The 9,910-nt window shown below is 38.0% G+C and overlaps 1 long non-coding RNA gene across 1 annotated transcript; it reads left to right on the top strand.

Annotated features, from left to right (window-relative positions):
- On the top strand, positions 7,459–9,563 carry LOC110267728. The gene is made up of 4 exons (XR_002355622.1): positions 7,459–8,056; positions 8,398–8,632; positions 8,996–9,120; positions 9,412–9,563. It is a non-coding gene; the product is annotated as an uncharacterized LOC110267728 (long non-coding RNA).

Raw genomic sequence — 9,910 nt, 5'->3', positions numbered from 1 at the left:
TTTAAAAAGTTTGAGTAAAAGTTTGCCTCAAACTTTTACTCAAACTTTTACTCAAGCTTTTAAGATTCACAACCCGGTTCACATTGGTTCTCTCTCCAACTCCAAGAGCAATCAACCAAGGCCTCTATCAACCCAATTCCATCAAGAGCAAGGGCCCAATTGACACCACTCAAAGGCACAAGAGATAGTTAGAATAGAAATTTCATTTTAATTGTAATTTGTTTTGAATTTCATTTTCATTTTGTAAAAACGCCTATAAATAGGTATCTGCTTCATTTTATAGAGGAGGGAGCTCCACTAGGGAGCATTAGGAATACAGAACTCTCTCTCTTTAGTTTTTTTTGAATCTTGGGTTGAGAATTGAAGGAATTCTGTTTCATTCTCACTTTGAGATTTCTCTTGTTCTTCTTCTACAAAATTTCAGTGAATTAAGGATTTGAATCAACCCTCTGTTTACTGCTTTCATCTCTATTTCTTCTGCAAATTGTTTACTGTTGGATCAAGGAAGGAATTGAGATCTAGACTTGGTCTCTAGTCTCATCCAACCCCTGAGATCTTCAACTTTCCTTTAGTTATTGCAATTGAGCTGCATTTCATTTTCTGTTCAGTTCCTCAATTCAATTTACATTAAGCTTGCTGCAAATCTCATTTACTTTCCTGCACGTGTGTTCCTCTGCATTTTACATTTGAGCCACTGTGATCTGAATTTACTTTTCATGCAATTTTAATTTCCTTGCAATTGTTCTAAGCTTTGATTTACTGCTTTCATTTAATTTCCCTGCACCCAGTCCCCTTTACTTTCATGCAATTTATATTTCTTGCAATTCAAGTTTCAGCTATTTTACTTTCTTGCTCTTAAAGTTACTTGTAATTTTACTTTCTGCACTTTATAATTCCTGCAAGTTTACATTCTGTTGGCTTCAATTGTCACTCAAATCACTCAATGTTAGCTTGACTAAACTAATCACCCACTAAAATTTCTTGATCCATCAATCCCTGTGGGATCGACCTCACTCTCGTGAGTATTATTACTTGATGCGACCCGGTGCACTTGCCGGTTAGATTTGGGTGTTTCGGAGGAATTCATTTTTCCGCGAAAATATCCCATCAAGTTTTTGTCGCCATTGCCGGGGATTGATTAGATCAACAATGATTAAGTGGGTTTGAAGTCTAGATCAAGTATTTTCTTTATTTTTGTTCTCTGTCCTAAGCTGAAACCAAGGTGTTTGTGTTTTTGCCTCACTAAGAAATTCTCATCTCTGATATGAGTAATTTCAATTTTCATTGATGTTTGCAAAATACAAATGGAGTTCAACTCATCATTTGGTCAAACAAAATTTTATGGGATATCACCCACCATCACCAATCTCTAATGGTGGCTGGGAATATCACCAAGAAAATACCAATTCTGAGCACTCCAAGTCATGGAGCTATGCTTCAGAACCACAAGATGAGAAAGGAAATTATATGGGATATTTCCCTCCACCACAAAATGCTGCAAGTCATGATTTTAATGGTGGATGGAAAGGGAATTCTAATGCTCCATATGATATTCATCCAAAAATATCATCACTTGACCATGCTTCTACAGAAAGCCTCTGTCAAAACTCACCACCCACACAAACTTCCATGAACCAAAGCCTCTCAAAGCTTGAGTCCATGCTCAAAAGATTTGCGGAGGAGGAAGAGAGATACCATAAAGAACTAGAAAACTCCCTCAAAAACATGGAAGTAAAAGTAGGCCAATTGTTGAATGCAAGGAAGGAGAAAATGGAAAAACAAGAATGCAAGGTCCCTGTGTCAAGTGAAATTGCAAAAAAAGAAGACGTGGTGAAAGTAGTGGAACCTGAAACTGCTCTTGAGGTGATAAAAGAACATGAACATTCACAACCCTCACAAACTTCCCTTGAATCTGTGATCGAAAAATATGAAGAGGAGATGAAGAAAGCTTGGGAAGATCAACAAACCTCCTCCATAAAAGAGCTATTAAAACAAATGTTGAGTGTAAAAGAGGAAGTGGAGGAGCAAGAAAGTGAAGAAGTCATTCCAAACTCAAGTGAGGCAAAGAAGTACATAAAGGAGGAGTTCATGGAACCACCAATACAAGAGGCTCTGGATGAATACAAAACTCCAATAATCACGCAGCAACCAAGACTTGGATTCAAAGAAGTGAAGGCAACTAACAAGAGCACCAATTCAACCCCTAGACCAATAGCAAGCAAGCTCAATCAAGCCATGTACAACAGAAAGCTTGCTAAGAGGAAACCAAGACAGGGGGCAATAGCTGAATCTTCTCCTCTCTTGAAGCCATTCCTCTTAACAAATTGGAAGAAGAGGAAGAAAGTAAAGAACAGGTAGACAATAGGTATATTTCTTTTCCTTGCTTTGTTTAAATTTCAATAAATTGGCATATGGTTACATTATAAGTTTGGTGTTGCCCTGCAACAAACTGTTTTCCATCTTCATGGATGATTGCATCAATTTTACATGAAAGTGACACACCAAGATTCTAAGTTTGGTGTGCCACCTATTTTTCTATGCAAATCAATCCAGCAACATCACTTGTCTGCATAATCATATTGCCTTTTACAGTGTTATTTTTCTTCTTAGTTGGATAATTTTTGTTTTCTCTTTGTTTCATTTATTTACTTGTTTTTAATGCTTTCCTTCATTAGCTGTTTTTGTTAATACATCACCAAGACATCCTTATTCATAACAGACTCTTCATTTGGTGATTGTATTTAACATATAACAGTTTCTTTTTTTTAGTTTTAGTTCAAATAAATTGACATATGGTTGCATTCTAAGTTTGGTGTTTCTATGCAACAAAATTTAGTTCCAATTCTTACAAGATACTTGCATTAATTCCAAGTCTTGAGTTTTGTGAATTCAAAAGCAACAAGGTATCATGATCATAAACAAACAAGGCAGTAAGAAGATTTTAGCATGTGCATACAAGTATTGGAAAGCTAGTATGATTAATTGTTGCTCAATTGCATTGGATTTTATTTAATTGAAGTTTTCATCTAGTACATTTTGTGAAATCTTTTAAAAATCATGAAAACCTTGAAGAAGCAAATACAATTAAAGCAAGAAAAGTAAAAGGGAAAGAATGAGAAAGCTGAAGGCTCTGAGTACCAATGGCAATTTATTTGTTAAGTACTTGTTGTGTTTATGTATCAAGCCAAATGCTTGAAAACAAAACACTTAGAAGTCAAGGTTAGGCTCAAAGTGCAAAAGCACTCCCTCAAAGCTCAAGGCTCTGAGCATCAATGATTAGAGAGTCAAGAAAAGAAAAGAAAAATGAGCTTAATGAAGTCCTCTAATCAAATGCTTGTGGTGCTTATGTATCAAGTGGTAATACTTGAAAACAAAGCATTTAGAAGTCGTAGCTTTGTTATCAACTCATGGGGCAAAGCACCCAAAAGGAGAAGCTAATAAGAAAATCAAAAGCTTGTTTCAAGGAAGAAATATAAGAAAAAGATTTCATAAATTGAGCTAGATGGAAGCATCAATCATTTACATTTCTTTTGTGATTGTAGCATGCTTAGAAAACTAGCTTACCATGAACATTGAGTTGCTATCCTTCTTGCCTTGGATTGTCAATCTTTATTGCATGATTCTTTTCTTGCTTGGGGACAAGCAAGGTTTAAGTTTCGTGTTGTGATGACATGCCAACATGTCATGTTTTTCTATGCTTTTTCATTTGTTTTCAATAGATTTTATGCACTTTCTTGAGCCATAGGCAAGCCAATTGGGTCCAAAAGCAATGGAAAGTAGGAATCGAGAGCTTTCCAAGCATATATGGCACTGCATGGTGGACACTAAAATTGAGGGAGAAAATTGCCCCGCAATGAGCATAAACGAACATGGTGGCAACCTGCAGTGAGGCCAACTGACCTCTGCACCTTCAACGGAGTATAACTCGAGCTGTAGAGCTCCAAATGATGTGCTCCCAACGGCATTGGAAAGTAGACATTCAGGGCATTCCAAAAATGTATAATAGTACGGGGTGAACAAAGCGTTTGAGTCTCCAGAACTGGCGTTTTCGTCCACATTTGAGGCAAACTTTACCTCAAACGCTGCACACCAAGGCCAGCGACCTTGTCCTCTTCAAATGAGCATAACTTGAGTTGTAGATGTCCAATTGAGGTGATTCCAATTGGGTTAGAAAGCTGACATTCATAGCTTTCCAACCATATATAATAGTCTATAGTTGGCATGAAATTGGAAACGTTGTCAAGAGGACAAAGTAGCACCCCACACATGCACACAAGGGGGCCAACGTTGGAGCAAAAGTTTGACCCCTAACTTTTGCCCCAACGTTGGTATCAGCAAGGAAGGGTGCTGATGTGAAACGTTGGAGCAAAAGTTAGACCCTAACTTTTACTCCAACTTTTACTCAAGCTTTCATGATTCCAACCCGGTTCAATTCGGTTCTTCTCCAACTCCAAGAGCAATCAACCAAGGCCTCTATCAACCCAATTCCATCAAGAGCAAGGGCCCAATTGACACCACTCAAAGGCACAAGAGATAGTTAGAATAGAAATTTCATTTTAATTGTAATTTGTTTTGAATTTTATTTTCATTTTGTAAAAATGCCTATATAAGGCATCATTCTCATTTTAGAAAGTAAGCCCGAATAGAGAGAATAGGGGCGAGCTCCACTAGGGAGCATTAGGAATACATAGCTCTCTCTTTAGTTTTTCTCTTTACATTTGAGCCACTGTGATCTGAATTTACTTTTCATGCAATTTTAATTTCCTTCTAAGCTTTCTAAGCTTTGATTTACTGCTTTCATTTAATTTCCCTGCACCCAGTCCCCTTTACTTTCATGCAATTTATATTTCTTGCAATTCAAGTTTCAGCTATTTTACTTTCTTGCTCTTAAAGTTACTTGCAATTTTACTTTCTGCACTTTATAATTCCTGCAAGTTTACAATTTGTTGGCTTCAATTGTCACTCAAATCACTCAATGTTAGCTTGACTAAACTAATCACCCACTAAAATTGCTTGATCCATCAATCCCTGTGGGATCGACCTCACTCTCGTGAGTATTATTACTTGATGCGACCCGGTGCACTTGCCGGTTAGATTTGGGTGTTTCGGAGGAATTCGTTTTTCCGCGAAAATATCCCATCAATCCTACTCAAAACGCCACAGACAAAGTCGGATCTTCCATATCAGGGAACACTGCTTCTCATACTCTAGCCTTGATGCCACAGAAACCTCAGTAACCCATTGTCAACGGAATTATATGTTACATATCCAAAGTTGCCCAGGCACACTCTTGGAATCTATAGTGCATTCTCTAGCTTGTGGTTCAATGCTATCCTGGTAGGACTAACATGGAACCCATGTAGAACAAGGATGATTGTCATGGGTTATCCTCAATTCATGATATGAAGAATGAAAATGCACAAGAGAATGGAATCAAACATGTATTGAAATAGAATAGTAATATTATTAATCCATGGGAATCAGTAGAGCTCCTAACCCTAATTTAGGAGGTTTAGTTGCTCATGCTTTTACAGAAAGTAAATCGTGTAAAAGTAAAAGTGAGGTAGAAGATCCTAAACATGGGTGATCTTCTCCTTTAAACACTAATCTTGTGACTAAGAAGTACAAAAAGTATGATAGAATAGACTAGAGGTGCGAAATCCATCCTTGGGCCCACTTAGGTTGAGTGCTTGGACTGAGCTTGGCGTCCAACTTTGAGGAATGGGCGTTGAATGCCCATTAAGGGGTGATTGGTGCTGCCTTGTGTCTTGGTGGGCTTTAAACTCCCAAAAGGGGTTTGATTGGCATTCAACGCCAGCTTTGGGTCTCCTTTGGAGCATTGAACGCCAGCCAGGGGGTAGCTCCTTAGCGTTCAACACCCAGTATGGGTAGGCTCCTTCAACGAAAATTATACACCATTATATATTGCTGGAAAGCTCTGGAAATTAGCTTTCCAATGCCATTGAGAACGCGTTATATGGACCTTTGTAGCTCCAGAAATGCTTGTTTGAGTCCATGGAGGTCAGATCCTGATAGCATCTGCTATGCTTTCCTTGCCTCTGAATCAAACTTTGCCAAAGCTCTTCAATTTCAGCCGGAATTTATCTGAAATCACCATAAAATAGAACAACTCAAAGTAGAATCCAAAAATGTTAATTTTTTACTAAAACCTATGAAAACATAATAAAACTTAAACAAAACATAAGTAAAACAATATGAAAATGATGCCGAAAAGCGTATAAAATATCCGCTCATCAGCAGCTCAATACTATCCCGCCAAGGACTCGCAAGAACTCATGTAGAATAAGGGGTCATACGCCAGTTCCAACCCAGATTCATAGGGATGAAGAATGAAAATGCATCATAGAATGAAATCAAACATATATTAAAGTAGAAAAGTAATGATATTAATCCATAGGATTGAGCAGAGCTCCTATCCTTAACCTAGGAGGTTTAGTTGCTCATAATTTACAGAGAAAACAGAAATAATGAGTTTATGCTTCTCCCCTCCTGGGAGGCATGTCTAATTTCTAAGTGTTCTCCCCTTTGAATAGGAGATGCTAACTCTAAAAGATGTTAATTTAAAATTAAAAGTACAAAGATATGCGAAACTAAGCTAAGGAGTGCTAAAATCCAATTCCGGGCCCACTTGGTGAGTGTTTGGGCTGAGCTTGGCATCCAACTTGATGGAGTTGGCATTGAACACCCACTAGGGAGTTTTCGCGCTACTTCCTTGCTCCCTTTGTGGCATTGAACGCCAGTTTGGGCGTTCAACTTGGGAGGTTAGTCCTTCTTGGGTGTCGAACGCCAGAAAGGGGATAATTTGGACGTTCAATGCCCATTTTGGGCAGTCCAATCCAAAAACAAGTATAAATCATTATATATTGCTAGAAAGATATGGAAGTTAGCTTCTCAACACCGTTGAGAACGTATCAATTGGATCTCTATAGCTCTAGAAATGCTCGTTTGAATGCACAAAGGTCAGATTTTGATAGCATCTGCTATGCTTTCCTTGCCTTTAAATCAGACTTTGCCAAAACTTGCCAAAATCACTCAAAATTCACCTAAAATCATAAGAAAAACAAAAAAGCTCAAAGTAGCTTCCAAAAAGTGAATTTTGCATAAAAACCTACTAAAACATAATAAAACTTAACAAAATATACTGAAAATACTAAGAAAATGACATAAAAAGTGTATAAAATATTCGCTCATCAATTGCCCTCATAGGAGGAATCCAAATGCGGGCCAAAATCAACAAGGTCGAGTGTTTGCTATGAACGCACTACAAGAAAAACACCCATTCAGCTACGCTTTTCTCCGTGTTCCCCTTTTATAAGAGAATAGGAAACACAATTGTGACATCATTTAAAAAGTGTAGCCTTAGATACAATAGAAATCACTTATAAAGCGTAGCCTTATGTTGATATCTATGGATACACTTTTCATTCCAAAGGAAGCACTTTTAAAGAGTAACATATTTGTTATATTTTGAGTGCACTTTAAAAGCGTAGCCTAATGTATCTAGGCCAAATGCACCCAAACACTTAGTAATTTTTCTTTTCCTTATCACCAAATCACACTTACCTTCGAATACCCTCACTTTCGCCATCTGATCAGAAAAAAGTTTCGCCCCTCACCTTCGCAAATCACCTTTGAATTAATTGTTCAAAACCCTAACCCTAACACACCCACACCCACACACTCACACTCATTCTCACCATCACTCACCACCACCACCACGCCCCCTTTCACACACACACACACCCAGATCCGAGAGAAAGAGTAAACCAGAGGGAGGAGAGGAGGGAGACGGAGATGAGAGAGCGCAATCGAGAGAATACAGAGTGAGAGGGGGTCACCGCCACAACGTCGCTGCAGCCGCCGCCATTGCCGTCATGGAGTAGGGAGCCCGAAGGGGGGAGAGAGACGATTTGCAAACGAGATGGAGAGAGAGGATGAAGATGCGACGCAAGAGAGGAAGCTGTTCCGCCGTGCACTGTCGTTGCTCCTGGGGTCGATTGAAGCCGCCGCCGCAGCTAGGGCTTGCCGTGCTCCTGTCCGTATTCCTAACTTCTATCTCTCTCTCTCTCCCTCTTCAACTTTTATTTCATTCTCATTTCAATTTCAATTTCGATTTCTCTGCAGGCAACAATATATTCTAGAAGTTGTATTGGACTGGAAGAGAGGGAAGGGGAGCATTTGAACATTCAATTTCATTAATTTTTGCTGAATTTATGTGCCTATGGGTGAATACTGGATTGTGAAGGATGGTTAGGATTGTGAATACAGAAGTTTAGACCTCATCATATATGGTATCCCTTCTTTTTTTAATTCCCACAAGAGCTTAGGATTGGTTAAACAGAGCACATTGAAACTTTGAATGTTCCCCTCATGCAGGGAACAATGCTGATCGATTCCTGAATTGGAGCACTAGGTTCCAAATTGTTCTAGGCGTGGCAAGGGGATTGCAGTACCTTCATGAGGATTCATATCTAAGAATTGTTCACCGAGACATCAAAGCAAGCAACATTCTTCTTGATCATAAGTTTAATCCCAAGATTGGAGACTTTGGCCTTGCCAGTTTCTTCCCTGAAGACCAAGCTTATCTTAGCACACAATTCGCTGGAACATTGTAAGTCCAATTATTAAATATTTTAAATTACTATGTATGCTAGTTGTATATTCACCATGTTACTCGTGTTATATTTCAGTTTTCTATTTATGTTTTTTTTGTTGTCATAAATTGGATAGCCTATAATTTTGAGTATTATAATATCACAATACACACCTATACTACACACACAGCTATACACAAAATATTAAGAGTTCTCATCCACTATTGACCCTAATCAAGTCTCAAACCTGAGTACGCAACACATATCATAGGGGAGTGGTGTGAGCTTATGAATGAATCTGGTTTGCCATGTTACCAGGTTTAGTTATTAAGTAATTGAGCTGAGCTGTAAGTTTGACAAATGAAATGGTTTTCTGCCAGCGCCAAAAGGGCTGTTTTCGCCGGAGCCAGAATATTATCGAGGACCAAAGCTGAAAGTTGCCATCATTGGATTTGGGCTTTCTGGCATGTCAACTACAGTGGAACTCTTGGATCAAGGACACGAGGTTCAGCTCCTTTAATCTTTAATATCACACTTCCTCCATTTCATATTTTATAAGTCATTTTGATACTTTGATTTATGAATACATGTAAAAAGTCAAAGCAACTTATCAGTATAGAACGAAGAAAATGTTATTTTGAAATTGGATGTTATGGTGTACATGGTAAACTTGATTTTTGAAGCAAAGGGGAGTGATTTAGTCAGTTTCTTAACATAATTATGGTGTTAAATTTATTAGGATATTCTAGCTAATGCATTTTATCTAGTATGTTTACTTCTAATTGCTCTCGATCAGGTGGATATATATGAGTTGAGGACTTTTATTGGTGGGAAAGTTGGTTCTATTGTTGATAAGAAAGGAAACCAAATTGAAATGGGATTTCTTACAAATAGAAGTTGGTAAACTGACTTGATTGATCCCGTCTTTGAAATTCTCCAGCCCCTCTGTTTATTTATAGTTGAATCTTTATGCAACAGGATCCAAAATGAGGTATGTGCCCTTCATTCTCTCCTTTCGTATCTTCTTGATTATCTCTTATTATTATCTATATATTTCTGGGTACTGTGGCAAACTACTTGTTATTGGATAACTGGTTCCATGTTACTAGTGGTTATCTTGGAGCTGAGTTTCAAGAGACTATGGTTGACTCTTTACCTTAGATAGTTGACTCTTTTAAGTTTTAATGGATCTAATAATATCTCTTCCTCTGCTCAATATCTCTCACTTATTTATTTATTTTCATGTGGTTTTGTTGTTACCATGTTTGGTTAATGTGAGTATTGAGCTGAAAAAG

The sequence above is a fragment of the Arachis ipaensis genome, chromosome B10, assembly GCF_000816755.2.
Source record: "Arachis ipaensis cultivar K30076 chromosome B10, Araip1.1, whole genome shotgun sequence".
NCBI classification, from domain to species: domain Eukaryota; kingdom Viridiplantae; phylum Streptophyta; class Magnoliopsida; order Fabales; family Fabaceae; genus Arachis; species Arachis ipaensis.
Note: the sequence above shows the minus strand (reverse complement) of the source record. Positions and strands in the feature narration are given on the sequence as shown.